We start from the raw sequence: 16,700 nt of genomic DNA on the forward strand, positions 1-16,700 counted from the left end.
GTTTTGAAGTGGGGGCAGGGGGTTGTTCCAAAAGCAGCCCAGTCTTCTTGAGGCTTGTGGGGGGTTTTTAAAAAAACCCCCCCCCTAAAAAAAAAAAAAAAAAAAAAAAAAAAAAAAAAAAAAAAAAAAAAAACCCCCCCCCCAAAAAAAAAAAAAAAAAAAAAAAAAAAAAAAAAAAAAAAAAAAAAAAAAATCTTTTTTTTGGGGGGGGGGGGGGGGGGGGGGGGGGGGGGGTTAAAAAAAAAAAAAAAAAAAAAAAAAAAAAAAAAAAAGGGGGGGGGGGGGGGGGGGGGGGGGGGGGGCCCCCCCCCCCCCCCCCCTGGTTTTTTACATTTTTTTGGGGGGGGTGGTTTTTTTTTCCCCCCTTTTTTAAAAAAAAAAAAAAAAAAAAAAAAAAAAAAAAAAAAAAAAAAAAAAAAAAAAAAAAAAAAAAAAAAAAAAAAAAAAAAAAAAAAAAAAAAAAAAAAAAAAAAACAAAAAAAAAAAAAAAACCCCCCCCCCCCCCCCCCCCCAAAAAAAAAAAAAAAAAAAAAAAAAAAAAAAAAAAAAAAAAAAAAAAAAAAAAAAATTTTTTTTTTTTTTTTTTTTTTTTTTTTTTTTTTTTTTTTTTTTTTTTTTTTTTTTTTTTTTTTTTTTTTTTTTTTTTTTTTTTTTTTTTTTTTTTTTTTTTTTTTTTTTTTTTTTTTTTTTTTTTTTTTTTTTTTTTTTTTTTTTTTTTTTTTTTTTTTTTTTTTTTTTTTTTTTTTTTTTTTTTTTTTTTTTTTTTTTTTTTTTTTTTTTTTTTTTTTTTTTTTTTTTTTTTTTTTTTTTTTTTTTTTTTTTTTTTTTTTTTTTTTTTTTTTTTTTTTTTTTTTTTTTTTTTTTTTTTTTTTTTTTTTTTTTTTTTTTTTTTTTTTTTTTTTTTTTTTTTTTTTTTTTTTTTTTTTTTTTTTTTTTTTTTTTTTTTTTTTTTTTTTTTTTTTTTTTTTTTTTTTTTTTTTTTTTTTTTTTTTTTTTTTTTTTTTTTTAAAAAAAAAAAAAAAAAAAAAAAAAAAAAAAAAAAAAAAAAAAAAAAAAAAAAAAAAAAAAAAAAAAAAAAAAAAAAAAAAAAAAAAAAAAAAAAAAAAAAAAAAAAAAAAAAAAAAAAAAAAAAAAAAAAAAAAAAAAAAAAAAAAAAAAAAAAAAAAAAAAAAAAAAAAAAAAAAAAAAAAAAAAAAAAAAAAAAAAAAAAAAAAAAAAAAAAAAAAAAAAAAAAAAAAAAAAAAAAAAAAAAAAAAAAAAAAAAAAAAAAAAAAAAAAAAAAAAAAAAAAAAAAAAAAAAAAAAAAAAAAAAAAAAAAAAAAAAAAAAAAAAAAAAAAAAAAAAAAAAAAAAAAAAAAAAAAAAAAAAAAAAAAAAAAAAAAAAAAAAAAAAAAAAAAAAAAAAAAAAAAAAAAAAAAAAAAAAAAAAAAAAAAAAAAAAAAAAAAAAAAAAAAAAAAAAAAAATTTTTTTTTTTTTTTTTTTTTTTTTTTTTTTTTTTTTTTTTTTTTTTTTTTTTTTTTTTTTTTTTTTTTTTTTTTTTTTTTTTTTTTTTTTTTTTTTTTTTTTTTTTTTTTTTTTTTTTTTTTTTTTTTTTTTTTTTTTTTTTTTTTTTTTTTTTTTTTTTTTTTTTTTTTTTTTTTTTTTTTTTTTTTTTTTTTTTTTTTTTTTTTTTTTTTTTTTTTTTTTTTTTTTTTTTTTTTTTTTTTTTTTTTTTTTTTTTTTTTTTTTTTTTTTTTTTTTTTTTTTTTTTTTTTTTTTTTTTTTTTTTTTTTTTTTTTTTTTTTTTTTTTTTTTTTTTTTTTTTTTTTTTTTTTTTTTTTTTTTTTTTTTTTTTTTTTTTTTTTTTTTTTTTTTTTTTTTTTTTTTTTTTTTTTTTTTTTTTTTTTTTTTTTTTTTTTTTTTTTTTTTTTTTTTTTTTTTTTTTTTTTTTTTTTTTTTTTTTTTTTTTTTTTTTTTTTTTTTTTTTTTTTTTTTTTTTTTTTAAAAAAAAAAAAAAAAAAAAAAAAAAAAAAAAAAAAAAAAAAAAAAAAAAAAAAAAAAAAAAAAAAAAAAAAAAAAAAAAAAAAAAAAAAAAAAAAAAAAAAAAAAAAAAAAAAAAAAAAAAAAAAAAAAAAAAAAAAAAAAAAAAAAAAAAAAAAAAAAAAAAAAAAAAAAAAAAAAAAAAAAAAAAAAAAAAAAAAAAAAAAAAAAAAAAAAAAAAAAAAAAAAAAAAAAAAAAAAAAAAAAAAAAAAAAAAAAAAAAAAAAAAAAAAAAAAAAAAAAAAAAAAAAAAAAAAAAAAAAAAAAAAAAAAAAAAAAAAAAAAAAAAAAAAAAAAAAAAAAAAAAAAAAAAAAAAAAAAAAAAAAAAAAAAAAAAAAAAAAAAAAAAAAAAAAAAAAAAAAAAAAAAAAAAAAAAAAAAAAAAAAAAAAAAAAAAAAAAAAAAAAAAAAAAAAAAAAAAAAAAAAAAAAAAAAAAAAAAAAAAAAAAAAAAAAAAAAAAAAAAAAAAAAAAAAAAAAAAAAAAAAAAAAAAAAAAAAAAAAAAAAAAAAAAAAAAAAAAAAAAAAAAAAAAAAAAAAAAAAAAAAAAAAAAAAAAAAAAAAAAAAAAAAAAAAAAAAAAAAAAAAAAAAAAAAAAAAAAAAAAAAAAAAAAAAAAAAAAAAAAAAAAAAAAAAAAAAAAAAAAAAAAAAAAAAAAAAAAAAAAAAAAAAAAAAAAAAAAAAAAAAAAAAAAAAAAAAAAAAAAAAAAAAAAAAAAAAAAAAAAAAAAAAAAAAAAAAAAAAAAAAAAAAAAAAAAAAAAAAAAAAAAAAAAAAAAAAAAAAAAAAAAAAAAAAAAAAAAAAAAAAAAAAAAAAAAAAAAAAAAAAAAAAAAAAAAAAAAAAAAAAAAAAAAAAAAAAAAAAAAAAAAAAAAAAAAAAAAAAAAAAAAAAAAAAAAAAAAAAAAAAAAAAAAAAAAAAAAAAAAAAAAAAAAAAAAAAAAAAAAAAAAAAAAAAAAAAAAAAAAAAAAAAAAAAAAAAAAAAAAAAAAAAAAAAAAAAAAAAAAAAAAAAAAAAAAAAAAAAAAAAAAAAAAAAAAAAAAAAAAAAAAAAAAAAAAAAAAAAAAAAAAAAAAAAAAAAAAAAAAAAAAAAAAAAAAAAAAAAAAAAAAAAAAAAAAAAAAAAAAAAAAAAAAAAAAAAAAAAAAAAAAAAAAAAAAAAAAAAAAAAAAAAAAAAAAAAAAAAAAAAAAAAAAAAAAAAAAAAAAAAAAAAAAAAAAAAAAAAAAAAAAAAAAAAAAAAAAAAAAAAAAAAAAAAAAAAAAAAAAAAAAAAAAAAAAAAAAAAAAAAAAAAAAAAAAAAAAAAAAAAAAAAAAAAAAAAAAAAAAAAAAAAAAAAAAAAAAAAAAAAAAAAAAAAAAAAAAAAAAAAAAAAAAAAAAAAAAAAAAAAAAAAAAAAAAAAAAAAAAAAAAAAAAAAAAAAAAAAAAAAAAAAAAAAAAAAAAAAAAAAAAAAAAAAAAAAAAAAAAAAAAAAAAAAAAAAAAAAAAAAAAAAAAAAAAAAAAAAAAAAAAAAAAAAAAAAAAAAAAAAAAAAAAAAAAAAAAAAAAAAAAAAAAAAAAAAAAAAAAAAAAAAAAAAAAAAAAAAAAAAAAAAAAAAAAAAAAAAAAAAAAAAAAAAAAAAAAAAAAAAAAAAAAAAAAAAAAAAAAAAAAAAAAAAAAAAAAAAAAAAAAAAAAAAAAAAAAAAAAAAAAAAAAAAAAAAAAAAAAAAAAAAAAAAAAAAAAAAAAAAAAAAAAAAAAAAAAAAAAAAAAAAAAAAAAAAAAAAAAAAAAAAAAAAAAAAAAAAAAAAAAAAAAAAAAAAAAAAAAAAAAAAAAAAAAAAAAAAAAAAAAAAAAAAAAAAAAAAAAAAAAAAAAAAAAAAAAAAAAAAAAAAAAAAAAAAAAAAAAAAAAAAAAAAAAAAAAAAAAAAAAAAAAAAAAAAAAAAAAAAAAAAAAAAAAAAAAAAAAAAAAAAAAAAAAAAAAAAAAAAAAAAAAAAAAAAAAAAAAAAAAAAAAAAAAAAAAAAAAAAAAAAAAAAAAAAAAAAAAAAAAAAAAAAAAAAAAAAAAAAAAAAAAAAAAAAAAAAAAAAAAAAAAAAAAAAAAAAAAAAAAAAAAAAAAAAAAAAAAAAAAAAAAAAAAAAAAAAAAAAAAAAAAAAAAAAAAAAAAAAAAAAAAAAAAAAAAAAAAAAAAAAAAAAAAAAAAAAAAAAAAAAAAAAAAAAAAAAAAAAAAAAAAAAAAAAAAAAAAAAAAAAAAAAAAAAAAAAAAAAAAAAAAAAAAAAAAAAAAAAAAAAAAAAAAAAAAAAAAAAAAAAAAAAAAAAAAAAAAAAAAAAAAAAAAAAAAAAAAAAAAAAAAAAAAAAAAAAAAAAAAAAAAAAAAAAAAAAAAAAAAAAAAAAAAAAAAAAAAAAAAAAAAAAAAAAAAAAAAAAAAAAAAAAAAAAAAAAAAAAAAAAAAAAAAAAAAAAAAAAAAAAAAAAAAAAAAAAAAAAAAAAAAAAAAAAAAAAAAAAAAAAAAAAAAAAAAAAAAAAAAAAAAAAAAAAAAAAAAAAAAAAAAAAAAAAAAAAAAAAAAAAAAAAAAAAAAAAAAAAAAAAAAAAAAAAAAAAAAAAAAAAAAAAAAAAAAAAAAAAAAAAAAAAAAAAAAAAAAAAAAAAAAAAAAAAAAAAAAAAAAAAAAAAAAAAAAAAAAAAAAAAAAAAAAAAAAAAAAAAAAAAAAAAAAAAAAAAAAAAAAAAAAAAAAAAAAAAAAAAAAAAAAAAAAAAAAAAAAAAAAAAAAAAAAAAAAAAAAAAAAAAAAAAAAAAAAAAAAAAAAAAAAAAAAAAAAAAAAAAAAAAAAAAAAAAAAAAAAAAAAAAAAAAAAAAAAAAAAAAAAAAAAAAAAAAAAAAAAAAAAAAAAAAAAAAAAAAAAAAAAAAAAAAAAAAAAAAAAAAAAAAAAAAAAAAAAAAAAAAAAAAAAAAAAAAAAAAAAAAAAAAAAAAAAAAAAAAAAAAAAAAAAAAAAAAAAAAAAAAAAAAAAAAAAAAAAAAAAAAAAAAAAAAAAAAAAAAAAAAAAAAAAAAAAAAAAAAAAAAAAAAAAAAAAAAAAAAAAAAAAAAAAAAAAAAAAAAAAAAAAAAAAAAAAAAAAAAAAAAAAAAAAAAAAAAAAAAAAAAAAAAAAAAAAAAAAAAAAAAAAAAAAAAAAAAAAAAAAAAAAAAAAAAAAAAAAAAAAAAAAAAAAAAAAAAAAAAAAAAAAAAAAAAAAAAAAAAAAAAAAAAAAAAAAAAAAAAAAAAAAAAAAAAAAAAAAAAAAAAAAAAAAAAAAAAAAAAAAAAAAAAAAAAAAAAAAAAAAAAAAAAAAAAAAAAAAAAAAAAAAAAAAAAAAAAAAAAAAAAAAAAAAAAAAAAAAAAAAAAAAAAAAAAAAAAAAAAAAAAAAAAAAAAAAAAAAAAAAAAAAAAAAAAAAAAAAAAAAAAAAAAAAAAAAAAAAAAAAAAAAAAAAAAAAAAAAAAAAAAAAAAAAAAAAAAAAAAAAAAAAAAAAAAAAAAAAAAAAAAAAAAAAAAAAAAAAAAAAAAAAAAAAAAAAAAAAAAAAAAAAAAAAAAAAAAAAAAAAAAAAAAAAAAAAAAAAAAAAAAAAAAAAAAAAAAAAAAAAAAAAAAAAAAAAAAAAAAAAAAAAAAAAAAAAAAAAAAAAAAAAAAAAAAAAAAAAAAAAAAAAAAAAAAAAAAAAAAAAAAAAAAAAAAAAAAAAAAAAAAAAAAAAAAAAAAAAAAAAAAAAAAAAAAAAAAAAAAAAAAAAAAAAAAAAAAAAAAAAAAAAAAAAAAAAAAAAAAAAAAAAAAAAAAAAAAAAAAAAAAAAAAAAAAAAAAAAAAAAAAAAAAAAAAAAAAAAAAAAAAAAAAAAAAAAAAAAAAAAAAAAAAAAAAAAAAAAAAAAAAAAAAAAAAAAAAAAAAAAAAAAAAAAAAAAAAAAAAAAAAAAAAAAAAAAAAAAAAAAAAAAAAAAAAAAAAAAAAAAAAAAAAAAAAAAAAAAAAAAAAAAAAAAAAAAAAAAAAAAAAAAAAAAAAAAAAAAAAAAAAAAAAAAAAAAAAAAAAAAAAAAAAAAAAAAAAAAAAAAAAAAAAAAAAAAAAAAAAAAAAAAAAAAAAAAAAAAAAAAAAAAAAAAAAAAAAAAAAAAAAAAAAAAAAAAAAAAAAAAAAAAAAAAAAAAAAAAAAAAAAAAAAAAAAAAAAAAAAAAAAAAAAAAAAAAAAAAAAAAAAAAAAAAAAAAAAAAAAAAAAAAAAAAAAAAAAAAAAAAAAAAAAAAAAAAAAAAAAAAAAAAAAAAAAAAAAAAAAAAAAAAAAAAAAAAAAAAAAAAAAAAAAAAAAAAAAAAAAAAAAAAAAAAAAAAAAAAAAAAAAAAAAAAAAAAAAAAAAAAAAAAAAAAAAAAAAAAAAAAAAAAAAAAAAAAAAAAAAAAAAAAAAAAAAAAAAAAAAAAAAAAAAAAAAAAAAAAAAAAAAAAAAAAAAAAAAAAAAAAAAAAAAAAAAAAAAAAAAAAAAAAAAAAAAAAAAAAAAAAAAAAAAAAAAAAAAAAAAAAAAAAAAAAAAAAAAAAAAAAAAAAAAAAAAAAAAAAAAAAAAAAAAAAAAAAAAAAAAAAAAAAAAAAAAAAAAAAAAAAAAAAAAAAAAAAAAAAAAAAAAAAAAAAAAAAAAAAAAAAAAAAAAAAAAAAAAAAAAAAAAAAAAAAAAAAAAAAAAAAAAAAAAAAAAAAAAAAAAAAAAAAAAAAAAAAAAAAAAAAAAAAAAAAAAAAAAAAAAAAAAAAAAAAAAAAAAAAAAAAAAAAAAAAAAAAAAAAAAAAAAAAAAAAAAAAAAAAAAAAAAAAAAAAAAAAAAAAAAAAAAAAAAAAAAAAAAAAAAAAAAAAAAAAAAAAAAAAAAAAAAAAAAAAAAAAAAAAAAAAAAAAAAAAAAAAAAAAAAAAAAAAAAAAAAAAAAAAAAAAAAAAAAAAAAAAAAAAAAAAAAAAAAAAAAAAAAAAAAAAAAAAAAAAAAAAAAAAAAAAAAAAAAAAAAAAAAAAAAAAAAAAAAAAAAAAAAAAAAAAAAAAAAAAAAAAAAAAAAAAAAAAAAAAAAAAAAAAAAAAAAAAAAAAAAAAAAAAAAAAAAAAAAAAAAAAAAAAAAAAAAAAAAAAAAAAAAAAAAAAAAAAAAAAAAAAAAAAAAAAAAAAAAAAAAAAAAAAAAAAAAAAAAAAAAAAAAAAAAAAAAAAAAAAAAAAAAAAAAAAAAAAAAAAAAAAAAAAAAAAAAAAAAAAAAAAAAAAAAAAAAAAAAAAAAAAAAAAAAAAAAAAAAAAAAAAAAAAAAAAAAAAAAAAAAAAAAAAAAAAAAAAAAAAAAAAAAAAAAAAAAAAAAAAAAAAAAAAAAAAAAAAAAAAAAAAAAAAAAAAAAAAAAAAAAAAAAAAAAAAAAAAAAAAAAAAAAAAAAAAAAAAAAAAAAAAAAAAAAAAAAAAAAAAAAAAAAAAAAAAAAAAAAAAAAAAAAAAAAAAAAAAAAAAAAAAAAAAAAAAAAAAAAAAAAAAAAAAAAAAAAAAAAAAAAAAAAAAAAAAAAAAAAAAAAAAAAAAAAAAAAAAAAAAAAAAAAAAAAAAAAAAAAAAAAAAAAAAAAAAAAAAAAAAAAAAAAAAAAAAAAAAAAAAAAAAAAAAAAAAAAAAAAAAAAAAAAAAAAAAAAAAAAAAAAAAAAAAAAAAAAAAAAAAAAAAAAAAAAAAAAAAAAAAAAAAAAAAAAAAAAAAAAAAAAAAAAAAAAAAAAAAAAAAAAAAAAAAAAAAAAAAAAAAAAAAAAAAAAAAAAAAAAAAAAAAAAAAAAAAAAAAAAAAAAAAAAAAAAAAAAAAAAAAAAAAAAAAAAAAAAAAAAAAAAAAAAAAAAAAAAAAAAAAAAAAAAAAAAAAAAAAAAAAAAAAAAAAAAAAAAAAAAAAAAAAAAAAAAAAAAAAAAAAAAAAAAAAAAAAAAAAAAAAAAAAAAAAAAAAAAAAAAAAAAAAAAAAAAAAAAAAAAAAAAAAAAAAAAAAAAAAAAAAAAAAAAAAAAAAAAAAAAAAAAAAAAAAAAAAAAAAAAAAAAAAAAAAAAAAAAAAAAAAAAAAAAAAAAAAAAAAAAAAAAAAAAAAAAAAAAAAAAAAAAAAAAAAAAAAAAAAAAAAAAAAAAAAAAAAAAAAAAAAAAAAAAAAAAAAAAAAAAAAAAAAAAAAAAAAAAAAAAAAAAAAAAAAAAAAAAAAAAAAAAAAAAAAAAAAAAAAAAAAAAAAAAAAAAAAAAAAAAAAAAAAAAAAAAAAAAAAAAAAAAAAAAAAAAAAAAAAAAAAAAAAAAAAAAAAAAAAAAAAAAAAAAAAAAAAAAAAAAAAAAAAAAAAAAAAAAAAAAAAAAAAAAAAAAAAAAAAAAAAAAAAAAAAAAAAAAAAAAAAAAAAAAAAAAAAAAAAAAAAAAAAAAAAAAAAAAAAAAAAAAAAAAAAAAAAAAAAAAAAAAAAAAAAAAAAAAAAAAAAAAAAAAAAAAAAAAAAAAAAAAAAAAAAAAAAAAAAAAAAAAAAAAAAAAAAAAAAAAAAAAAAAAAAAAAAAAAAAAAAAAAAAAAAAAAAAAAAAAAAAAAAAAAAAAAAAAAAAAAAAAAAAAAAAAAAAAAAAAAAAAAAAAAAAAAAAAAAAAAAAAAAAAAAAAAAAAAAAAAAAAAAAAAAAAAAAAAAAAAAAAAAAAAAAAAAAAAAAAAAAAAAAAAAAAAAAAAAAAAAAAAAAAAAAAAAAAAAAAAAAAAAAAAAAAAAAAAAAAAAAAAAAAAAAAAAAAAAAAAAAAAAAAAAAAAAAAAAAAAAAAAAAAAAAAAAAAAAAAAAAAAAAAAAAAAAAAAAAAAAAAAAAAAAAAAAAAAAAAAAAAAAAAAAAAAAAAAAAAAAAAAAAAAAAAAAAAAAAAAAAAAAAAAAAAAAAAAAAAAAAAAAAAAAAAAAAAAAAAAAAAAAAAAAAAAAAAAAAAAAAAAAAAAAAAAAAAAAAAAAAAAAAAAAAAAAAAAAAAAAAAAAAAAAAAAAAAAAAAAAAAAAAAAAAAAAAAAAAAAAAAAAAAAAAAAAAAAAAAAAAAAAAAAAAAAAAAAAAAAAAAAAAAAAAAAAAAAAAAAAAAAAAAAAAAAAAAAAAAAAAAAAAAAAAAAAAAAAAAAAAAAAAAAAAAAAAAAAAAAAAAAAAAAAAAAAAAAAAAAAAAAAAAAAAAAAAAAAAAAAAAAAAAAAAAAAAAAAAAAAAAAAAAAAAAAAAAAAAAAAAAAAAAAAAAAAAAAAAAAAAAAAAAAAAAAAAAAAAAAAAAAAAAAAAAAAAAAAAAAAAAAAAAAAAAAAAAAAAAAAAAAAAAAAAAAAAAAAAAAAAAAAAAAAAAAAAAAAAAAAAAAAAAAAAAAAAAAAAAAAAAAAAAAAAAAAAAAAAAAAAAAAAAAAAAAAAAAAAAAAAAAAAAAAAAAAAAAAAAAAAAAAAAAAAAAAAAAAAAAAAAAAAAAAAAAAAAAAAAAAAAAAAAAAAAAAAAAAAAAAAAAAAAAAAAAAAAAAAAAAAAAAAAAAAAAAAAAAAAAAAAAAAAAAAAAAAAAAAAAAAAAAAAAAAAAAAAAAAAAAAAAAAAAAAAAAAAAAAAAAAAAAAAAAAAAAAAAAAAAAAAAAAAAAAAAAAAAAAAAAAAAAAAAAAAAAAAAAAAAAAAAAAAAAAAAAAAAAAAAAAAAAAAAAAAAAAAAAAAAAAAAAAAAAAAAAAAAAAAAAAAAAAAAAAAAAAAAAAAAAAAAAAAAAAAAAAAAAAAAAAAAAAAAAAAAAAAAAAAAAAAAAAAAAAAAAAAAAAAAAAAAAAAAAAAAAAAAAAAAAAAAAAAAAAAAAAAAAAAAAAAAAAAAAAAAAAAAAAAAAAAAAAAAAAAAAAAAAAAAAAAAAAAAAAAAAAAAAAAAAAAAAAAAAAAAAAAAAAAAAAAAAAAAAAAAAAAAAAAAAAAAAAAAAAAAAAAAAAAAAAAAAAAAAAAAAAAAAAAAAAAAAAAAAAAAAAAAAAAAAAAAAAAAAAAAAAAAAAAAAAAAAAAAAAAAAAAAAAAAAAAAAAAAAAAAAAAAAAAAAAAAAAAAAAAAAAAAAAAAAAAAAAAAAAAAAAAAAAAAAAAAAAAAAAAAAAAAAAAAAAAAAAAAAAAAAAAAAAAAAAAAAAAAAAAAAAAAAAAAAAAAAAAAAAAAAAAAAAAAAAAAAAAAAAAAAAAAAAAAAAAAAAAAAAAAAAAAAAAAAAAAAAAAAAAAAAAAAAAAAAAAAAAAAAAAAAAAAAAAAAAAAAAAAAAAAAAAAAAAAAAAAAAAAAAAAAAAAAAAAAAAAAAAAAAAAAAAAAAAAAAAAAAAAAAAAAAAAAAAAAAAAAAAAAAAAAAAAAAAAAAAAAAAAAAAAAAAAAAAAAAAAAAAAAAAAAAAAAAAAAAAAAAAAAAAAAAAAAAAAAAAAAAAAAAAAAAAAAAAAAAAAAAAAAAAAAAAAAAAAAAAAAAAAAAAAAAAAAAAAAAAAAAAAAAAAAAAAAAAAAAAAAAAAAAAAAAAAAAAAAAAAAAAAAAAAAAAAAAAAAAAAAAAAAAAAAAAAAAAAAAAAAAAAAAAAAAAAAAAAAAAAAAAAAAAAAAAAAAAAAAAAAAAAAAAAAAAAAAAAAAAAAAAAAAAAAAAAAAAAAAAAAAAAAAAAAAAAAAAAAAAAAAAAAAAAAAAAAAAAAAAAAAAAAAAAAAAAAAAAAAAAAAAAAAAAAAAAAAAAAAAAAAAAAAAAAAAAAAAAAAAAAAAAAAAAAAAAAAAAAAAAAAAAAAAAAAAAAAAAAAAAAAAAAAAAAAAAAAAAAAAAAAAAAAAAAAAAAAAAAAAAAAAAAAAAAAAAAAAAAAAAAAAAAAAAAAAAAAAAAAAAAAAAAAAAAAAAAAAAAAAAAAAAAAAAAAAAAAAAAAAAAAAAAAAAAAAAAAAAAAAAAAAAAAAAAAAAAAAAAAAAAAAAAAAAAAAAAAAAAAAAAAAAAAAAAAAAAAAAAAAAAAAAAAAAAAAAAAAAAAAAAAAAAAAAAAAAAAAAAAAAAAAAAAAAAAAAAAAAAAAAAAAAAAAAAAAAAAAAAAAAAAAAAAAAAAAAAAAAAAAAAAAAAAAAAAAAAAAAAAAAAAAAAAAAAAAAAAAAAAAAAAAAAAAAAAAAAAAAAAAAAAAAAAAAAAAAAAAAAAAAAAAAAAAAAAAAAAAAAAAAAAAAAAAAAAAAAAAAAAAAAAAAAAAAAAAAAAAAAAAAAAAAAAAAAAAAAAAAAAAAAAAAAAAAAAAAAAAAAAAAAAAAAAAAAAAAAAAAAAAAAAAAAAAAAAAAAAAAAAAAAAAAAAAAAAAAAAAAAAAAAAAAAAAAAAAAAAAAAAAAAAAAAAAAAAAAAAAAAAAAAAAAAAAAAAAAAAAAAAAAAAAAAAAAAAAAAAAAAAAAAAAAAAAAAAAAAAAAAAAAAAAAAAAAAAAAAAAAAAAAAAAAAAAAAAAAAAAAAAAAAAAAAAAAAAAAAAAAAAAAAAAAAAAAAAAAAAAAAAAAAAAAAAAAAAAAAAAAAAAAAAAAAAAAAAAAAAAAAAAAAAAAAAAAAAAAAAAAAAAAAAAAAAAAAAAAAAAAAAAAAAAAAAAAAAAAAAAAAAAAAAAAAAAAAAAAAAAAAAAAAAAAAAAAAAAAAAAAAAAAAAAAAAAAAAAAAAAAAAAAAAAAAAAAAAAAAAAAAAAAAAAAAAAAAAAAAAAAAAAAAAAAAAAAAAAAAAAAAAAAAAAAAAAAAAAAAAAAAAAAAAAAAAAAAAAAAAAAAAAAAAAAAAAAAAAAAAAAAAAAAAAAAAAAAAAAAAAAAAAAAAAAAAAAAAAAAAAAAAAAAAAAAAAAAAAAAAAAAAAAAAAAAAAAAAAAAAAAAAAAAAAAAAAAAAAAAAAAAAAAAAAAAAAAAAAAAAAAAAAAAAAAAAAAAAAAAAAAAAAAAAAAAAAAAAAAAAAAAAAAAAAAAAAAAAAAAAAAAAAAAAAAAAAAAAAAAAAAAAAAAAAAAAAAAAAAAAAAAAAAAAAAAAAAAAAAAAAAAAAAAAAAAAAAAAAAAAAAAAAAAAAAAAAAAAAAAAAAAAAAAAAAAAAAAAAAAAAAAAAAAAAAAAAAAAAAAAAAAAAAAAAAAAAAAAAAAAAAAAAAAAAAAAAAAAAAAAAAAAAAAAAAAAAAAAAAAAAAAAAAAAAAAAAAAAAAAAAAAAAAAAAAAAAAAAAAAAAAAAAAAAAAAAAAAAAAAAAAAAAAAAAAAAAAAAAAAAAAAAAAAAAAAAAAAAAAAAAAAAAAAAAAAAAAAAAAAAAAAAAAAAAAAAAAAAAAAAGGGGGGGGGGGGGGGGGGGGGGGGGGGGGGGGGGGGGGGGGGGGGGGGGGGGGGGGGGGGGGGGGGGGGGGGGGGGGGGGGGGGGGGGGGGGGGGGGGGGGGGGGGGGGGGGGGGGGGGGGGGGGGGGGGGGGGGGGGGGGGGGGGGGGGGGGGGGGGGGGGGGGGGGGGGGGGGGGGGGGGGGGGGGGGGGGGGGGGGGGGGGGGGGGGGGGGGGGGGGGGGGGGGGGGGGGGGGGGGGGGGGGGGGGGGGGGGGGGGGGGGGGGGGGGGGGGGGGGGGGGGGGGGGGGGGGGGGGGGGGGGGGGGGGGGGGGGGGGGGGGGGGGGGGGGGGGGGGGGGGGGGGGGGGGGGGGGGGGGGGGGGGGGGGGGGGGGGGGGGGGGGGGGGGGGGGGGGGGGGGGGGGGGGGGGGGGGGGGGGGGGGGGGGGGGGGGGGGGGGGGGGGGGGGGGGGGGGGGGGGGGGGGGGGGGGGGGGGGGGGGGGGGGGGGGGGGGGGGGGGGGGGGGGGGGGGGGGGGGGGGGGGGGGGGGGGGGGGGGGGGGGGGGGGGGGGGGGGGGGGGGGGGGAAAAAAAAAAAAAAAAAAAAAAAAAAAAAAAAAAAAAAAAAAAAAAAAAAAAAAAAAAAAAAAAAAAAAAAAAAAAAAAAAAAAAAAAAAAAAAAAAAAAAAAAAAAAAAAAAAAAAAAAAAAAAAAAAAAAAAAAAAAAAAAAAAAAAAAAAAAAAAAAAAAAAAAAAAAAAAAAAAAAAAAAAAAAAAAAAAAAAAAAAAAAAAAAAAAAAAAAAAAAAAAAAAAAAAAAAAAAAAAAAAAAAAAAAAAAAAAAAAAAAAAAAAAAAAAAAAAAAAAAAAAAAAAAAAAAAAAAAAAAAAAAAAAAAAAAAAAAAAAAAAAAAAAAAAAAAAAAAAAAAAAAAAAAAAAAAAAAAAAAAAAAAAAAAAAAAAAAAAAAAAAAAAAAAAAAAAAAAAAAAAAAAAAAAAAAAAAAAAAAAAAAAAAAAAAAAAAAAAAAAAAAAAAAAAAAAAAAAAAAAAAAAAAAAAAAAAAAAAAAAAAAAAAAAAAAAAAAAAAAAAAAAAAAAAAAAAAAAAAAAAAAAAAAAAAAAAAAAAAAAAAAAAAAAAAAAAAAAAAAAAAAAAAAAAAAAAAAAAAAAAAAAAAAAAAAAAAAAAAAAAAAAAAAAAAAAAAAAAAAAAAAAAAAAAAAAAAAAAAAAAAAAAAAAAAAAAAAAAAAAAAAAAAAAAAAAAAAAAAAAAAAAAAAAAAAAAAAAAAAAAAAAAAAAAAAAAAAAAAAAAAAAAAAAAAAAAAAAAAAAAAAAAAAAAAAAAAAAAAAAAAAAAAAAAAAAAAAAAAAAAAAAAAAAAAAAAAAAAAAAAAAAAAAAAAAAAAAAAAAAAAAAAAAAAAAAAAAAAAAAAAAAAAAAAAAAAAAAAAAAAAAAAAAAAAAAAAAAAAAAAAAAAAAAAAAAAAAAAAAAAAAAAAAAAAAAAAAAAAAAAAAAAAAAAAAAAAAAAAAAAAAAAAAAAAAAAAAAAAAAAAAAAAAAAAAAAAAAAAAAAAAAAAAAAAAAAAAAAAAAAAAAAAAAAAAAAAAAAAAAAAAAAAAAAAAAAAAAAAAAAAAAAAAAAAAAAAAAAAAAAAAAAAAAAAAAAAAAAAAAAAAAAAAAAAAAAAAAAAAAAAAAAAAAAAAAAAAAAAAAAAAAAAAAAAAAAAAAAAAAAAAAAAAAAAAAAAAAAAAAAAAAAAAAAAAAAAAAAAAAAAAAAAAAAAAAAAAAAAAAAAAAAAAAAAAAAAAAAAAAAAAAAAAAAAAAAAAAAAAAAAAAAAAAAAAAAAAAAAAAAAAAAAAAAAAAAAAAAAAAAAAAAAAAAAAAAAAAAAAAAAAAAAAAAAAAAAAAAAAAAAAAAAAAAAAAAAAAAAAAAAAAAAAAAAAAAAAAAAAAAAAAAAAAAAAAAAAAAAAAAAAAAAAAAAAAAAAAAAAAAAAAAAAAAAAAAAAAAAAAAAAAAAAAAAAAAAAAAAAAAAAAAAAAAAAAAAAAAAAAAAAAAAAAAAAAAAAAAAAAAAAAAAAAAAAAAAAAAAAAAAAAAAAAAAAAAAAAAAAAAAAAAAAAAAAAAAAAAAAAAAAAAAAAAAAAAAAAAAAAAAAAAAAAAAAAAAAAAAAAAAAAAAAAAAAAAAAAAAAAAAAAAAAAAAAAAAAAAAAAAAAAAAAAAAAAAAAAAAAAAAAAAAAAAAAAAAAAAAAAAAAAAAAAAAAAAAAAAAAAAAAAAAAAAAAAAAAAAAAAAAAAAAAAAAAAAAAAAAAAAAAAAAAAAAAAAAAAAAAAAAAAAAAAAAAAAAAAAAAAAAAAAAAAAAAAAAAAAAAAAAAAAAAAAAAAAAAAAAAAAAAAAAAAAAAAAAAAAAAAAAAAAAAAAAAAAAAAAAAAAAAAAAAAAAAAAAAAAAAAAAAAAAAAAAAAAAAAAAAAAAAAAAAAAAAAAAAAAAAAAAAAAAAAAAAAAAAAAAAAAAAAAAAAAAAAAAAAAAAAAAAAAAAAAAAAAAAAAAAAAAAAAAAAAAAAAAAAAAAAAAAAAAAAAAAAAAAAAAAAAAAAAAAAAAAAAAAAAAAAAAAAAAAAAAAAAAAAAAAAAAAAAAAAAAAAAAAAAAAAAAAAAAAAAAAAAAAAAAAAAAAAAAAAAAAAAAAAAAAAAAAAAAAAAAAAAAAAAAAAAAAAAAAAAAAAAAAAAAAAAAAAAAAAAAAAAAAAAAAAAAAAAAAAAAAAAAAAAAAAAAAAAAAAAAAAAAAAAAAAAAAAAAAAAAAAAAAAAAAAAAAAAAAAAAAAAAAAAAAAAAAAAAAAAAAAAAAAAAAAAAAAAAAAAAAAAAAAAAAAAAAAAAAAAAAAAAAAAAAAAAAAAAAAAAAAAAAAAAAAAAAAAAAAAAAAAAAAAAAAAAAAAAAAAAAAAAAAAAAAAAAAAAAAAAAAAAAAAAAAAAAAAAAAAAAAAAAAAAAAAAAAAAAAAAAAAAAAAAAAAAAAAAAAAAAAAAAAAAAAAAAAAAAAAAAAAAAAAAAAAAAAAAAAAAAAAAAAAAAAAAAAAAAAAAAAAAAAAAAAAAAAAAAAAAAAAAAAAAAAAAAAAAAAAAAAAAAAAAAAAAAAAAAAAAAAAAAAAAAAAAAAAAAAAAAAAAAAAAAAAAAAAAAAAAAAAAAAAAAAAAAAAAAAAAAAAAAAAAAAAAAAAAAAAAAAAAAAAAAAAAAAAAAAAAAAAAAAAAAAAAAAAAAAAAAAAAAAAAAAAAAAAAAAAAAAAAAAAAAAAAAAAAAAAAAAAAAAAAAAAAAAAAAAAAAAAAAAAAAAAAAAAAAAAAAAAAAAAAAAAAAAAAAAAAAAAAAAAAAAAAAAAAAAAAAAAAAAAAAAAAAAAAAAAAAAAAAAAAAAAAAAAAAAAAAAAAAAAAAAAAAAAAAAAAAAAAAAAAAAAAAAAAAAAAAAAAAAAAAAAAAAAAAAAAAAAAAAAAAAAAAAAAAAAAAAAAAAAAAAAAAAAAAAAAAAAAAAAAAAAAAAAAAAAAAAAAAAAAAAAAAAAAAAAAAAAAAAAAAAAAAAAAAAAAAAAAAAAAAAAAAAAAAAAAAAAAAAAAAAAAAAAAAAAAAAAAAAAAAAAAAAAAAAAAAAAAAAAAAAAAAAAAAAAAAAAAAAAAAAAAAAAAAAAAAAAAAAAAAAAAAAAAAAAAAAAAAAAAAAAAAAAAAAAAAAAAAAAAAAAAAAAAAAAAAAAAAAAAAAAAAAAAAAAAAAAAAAAAAAAAAAAAAAAAAAAAAAAAAAAAAAAAAAAAAAAAAAAAAAAAAAAAAAAAAAAAAAAAAAAAAAAAAAAAAAAAAAAAAAAAAAAAAAAAAAAAAAAAAAAAAAAAAAAAAAAAAAAAAAAAAAAAAAAAAAAAAAAAAAAAAAAAAAAAAAAAAAAAAAAAAAAAAAAAAAAAAAAAAAAAAAAAAAAAAAAAAAAAAAAAAAAAAAAAAAAAAAAAAAAAAAAAAAAAAAAAAAAAAAAAAAAAAAAAAAAAAAAAAAAAAAAAAAAAAAAAAAAAAAAAAAAAAAAAAAAAAAAAAAAAAAAAAAAAAAAAAAAAAAAAAAAAAAAAAAAAAAAAAAAAAAAAAAAAAAAAAAAAAAAAAAAAAAAAAAAAAAAAAAAAAAAAAAAAAAAAAAAAAAAAAAAAAAAAAAAAAAAAAAAAAAAAAAAAAAAAAAAAAAAAAAAAAAAAAAAAAAAAAAAAAAAAAAAAAAAAAAAAAAAAAAAAAAAAAAAAAAAAAAAAAAAAAAAAAAAAAAAAAAAAAAAAAAAAAAAAAAAAAAAAAAAAAAAAAAAAAAAAAAAAAAAAAAAAAAAAAAAAAAAAAAAAAAAAAAAAAAAAAAAAAAAAAAAAAAAAAAAAAAAAAAAAAAAAAAAAAAAAAAAAAAAAAAAAAAAAAAAAAAA

The sequence above is a fragment of the Polyodon spathula genome, chromosome 16 (genome assembly GCF_017654505.1).
Source record: "Polyodon spathula isolate WHYD16114869_AA chromosome 16, ASM1765450v1, whole genome shotgun sequence".
In the NCBI taxonomy this organism is placed as follows: Eukaryota; Metazoa; Chordata; class Actinopteri; order Acipenseriformes; family Polyodontidae; genus Polyodon; species Polyodon spathula.